Source organism: Aedes aegypti, chromosome 1 (genome assembly GCF_002204515.2).
Source record: "Aedes aegypti strain LVP_AGWG chromosome 1, AaegL5.0 Primary Assembly, whole genome shotgun sequence".
NCBI classification, from domain to species: Eukaryota; Metazoa; Arthropoda; class Insecta; order Diptera; family Culicidae; genus Aedes; species Aedes aegypti.
The window spans coordinates 210,506,093-210,509,422 of record NC_035107.1 but is presented as its reverse complement, the minus strand read 5'-3'; the positions used below and the strand labels follow the sequence as shown (position 1 = coordinate 210,509,422).

Sequence of the window (3,330 nt, the reverse complement as noted above, 5' to 3'; positions counted from 1 at the left end):
GCGGGTGAACTTAATCGGTAGTTGCCCTCGTTCTCTTGGTTTGATATGAACCGGGATTGAGAGCGATGTGGTTCTCTGCGGGATGGGTGATTTTTCTCCGTTGCACTTCCACTGGTCACTGGATGATCCGCGCACTGCACTTAAACCGATTTTCAGACGCACTTAACGAATTTTGATAATTGTTTTATGAGTCTTCCTGATCGCGGCAGGCACACTTGATTTCCGAACGCGACACGGTATTAGCACATTGGAATCACTCCCCCTGCAGTTTCGACTGCGCCAGCGATAAGTCGGGGCTACCGGATTATGTTTTTAAAAAAAGGAGAAGCCTAGAAGTTGACGGGTTGAAAGTTAATCTAAGACTGATTTATTGCGATCGTTCCAAATTACAAAGGCCTGACTTGTTGTGGAAACCGAATTTCACACTTGAACTTGGAAAAAGAATTAAAATAAATTTAGGGACTTCTGAATTGTTCTAAACGAGTTGTTCAGGATACGAACTACAAAGACGGAATGAATTTCTTTATTTGAAAATGGATAATTGAAGTTTAAGCCTGATTCTATTAGCTGCTGACTCAAAACACTGTTCCTAGCCTGCCATGCTGTCGTCGTCGTCGTCGTCGTCGTCAGCATCTCACGGTGGGTACGCGTCCGGTGCAAGTCTCTGGTTTCATGGATTATGCTGCGCTGGTTTTCCACGCGAAGGAATGGATGGGCATCGTTCCGTGCGTGGCCGATGGGCAGCTTCTACCGTTGCTGTTGTTATCTGTTATTGTTGTTGTCTGTGCTGTTGTCTAATTGAAGTTATTCCCGGTGTTGGGTTCAATTCTGGATAATTCCATCTAGCGTCGTAGCTATGTGTTGTCGTTGTCTAGCATTCGATAAAAAAAAAAACAATTTTATTTAATCAAACACTAAGTTACAACTCACGACTAAGACTAACTTATTCTAGACACTGAAAACTGAAACTGGCTTTTATAAACTCATTATGTCAACTCAGCAAACCTATCCGCTTGGTGGCTGCTCCTCCGTGGGTCCGTCGTCGATCGGGTGATCGGTCGAATCGATTAATGCGTGTCATCAGTTTATGCGTTGCCAAAGTGCAATTCCTCATAGTGCATGCTCGTTCGTCCAATGTGGCATGGCGCCCTACTTTGTTGTTGCTACGTCGATGTTGCCACCCTGGTGTTTCTATCTGTGTTGGTGCTGGGGTTCTGGGGCTGGCTTCCTCCTAACGTCTCCCCCCTTAAGTGTCGGGCGTCCTCGTTCGACTTTTCCTGGACTTCTAACCTCGTAAGCCTTGGGAGAGGGATGAACTTTGAAGGTGTTGATTTTCCCTCTGATGATATCGTCTTCAGGCTAGTTACCTCGTCTGCAATGATTTCTGCCTTGGCGTTTGTTAGTTTACCAAAGCACTGCTTCCTGTATCTGTGAATTGGATAGCTGCAATCGAATCCTTGCGATTTCTTCCAAGTTCTCCAAGTGTGCCTGATGAATTTCTTCCACATCCACGATCTGCTTGTTTGCTTCAATACGTTTCCCAAAAATTGGTGTGGAAAACTCGGCATTCGATAAAGTTTGGAAGTTTTGCGAAAACGATTGATTGTGTAGTAATTTAGATTCCTCGCTCCTTAACCCGGAAACGAGTGCTTTTACACCGGCTTTGACCGACATTCTTGTGGCCGTATCCACCGGGACTTTTTCATTAAGATATGATCTTTCGAGATCTAACGTTAACTTCTCAATTTGTTCGGTGAATTTTGTTAATTCACCGACTTGTTTTGTGGCGTGCAATTTCGCAATAACGGTTTCCGGTGCAACTGTTATTTTGCACTTGTTCGTAAGTTTATCAATTATTTCATCAATATTCTGTGGGTTATCTCCCACTGCCGCTCTGGCTTTGCCTTCGAATCGTGAGAGAACGACCTGAATGGCGACAGCACGATTTTCATTCGTGATAAGTACCTTGCATGCATTTAATGCTGCTATGGTACCATTTAATTTCTCTCCATCACCATTAAAAGGCAAAATTAACTGCGGAATAATTTTCACTATTTCCATTATATTCGCCATCTTTAGATGATTATTCAATCTGTTTGTGAAGATAATCGCGGTAGCCACTCCTTTGAATGATTTTAGGTTTGTTTGCTTTTTCTCTTTAATTAATCTTATTATCGTTTCGTATACTAATTTTGTTTTTTTTTCAAATATTAGTGCATGTTGCTCGCTATCACCTAATTTACTAGTAATTTGTTTGTATAATTCCGTAGCTGTAGCTAACTTTTTATTTAGAATTCTGGTTGAAGACCTTACTTCACTCTTTGACTTTAGTTCTTCTAATAATAATTTCAAAGAGTTGTATTTGTCTTTCATGACAATTTACCAAATATCTAACAATGTTTGAAAAAATAATTTTTAAAACTACTCACGATACATGCGTTTTACCCACGCATTTGTTGAAAACTTCCTGTCTCTGCTGCTTGCTGATGAACGACATTGGCTCGCGTCTCCACACGAGTGTATTTCAGGTGGAGGCGCTCTCCTCAACACCTTGATGGTTTAGTAGATAGTGGATGGCGGAGGCGCTCTCCTCAACGCTCACCCCTGTTGGTATTCAGTACGCAGGAACACTCGTTCGGTATTTTCGTGGGCTTTGATTAGCTTCATCGCTGATAACACTTTTCGATATTTTTATGCACACGGCATAGATGGTGGCTTCGTTTGAACTGTTTATTTTTCTGTATCACTCACATTGGTTGTGATTGTCCCTTAGCTGGGGGGTTTTCACTTTTAACAATTTTCTTCGATCAGCGTTTTGTCTTAGATACTTTGAGTTCTTATTTCGTCTTTGATTTAAACCTGTAATGAGGCGACCGATTTTGCAACTTTCAAGGCCTCTCTACGGGAGTGCTTTTTATACATCACGTACACTGTGATGGCTAATTGGAGGCACACGATAACCATTATCACCGTTAATTTCAAGTCGTGGCTTCCATGCATTTCAGCATGCGTTTCTAACTGGTTTTGGATCAAAAATTGTGGATCCCCACTGTTATTAACTGGTTTTGAATTTGTTTTTCCCATATTGATTTTGGGTTACTAAAATGTCGCAATGGGTAACACTTGTTAACACTTGCTCTTTTCTTAAGCACTTTTACTGCAGACTTTTGTCACCTGTTCGCGGTCAGCCATATAGAACTACTTTGAGTTCTAAGTTTTCTAAGTTGAATTATTAACACTTGATTACGGATGTCATCAGTTCATGGTAAGGAATACGTGCTACCCGGACTGATCGTTGATCAAGAATGTTTATTGAGAATATTCAAGTTA

At 41.4% G+C, this 3,330-nt stretch overlaps 1 long non-coding RNA gene across 1 annotated transcript; it reads right to left on the bottom strand.

Moving 5' to 3' along the window:
- Nucleotides 1–336: 336 nt before the first annotated feature.
- LOC110681518 lies at nucleotides 337–2,984 on the bottom strand. Its single transcript, XR_002503232.1, has 2 exons — nucleotides 2,430–2,984; nucleotides 337–871 (listed from the first exon to the last, which is right to left on the bottom strand). It is a non-coding gene; the product is annotated as an uncharacterized LOC110681518 (long non-coding RNA).
- Nucleotides 2,985–3,330: the final 346 nt, after the last annotated feature.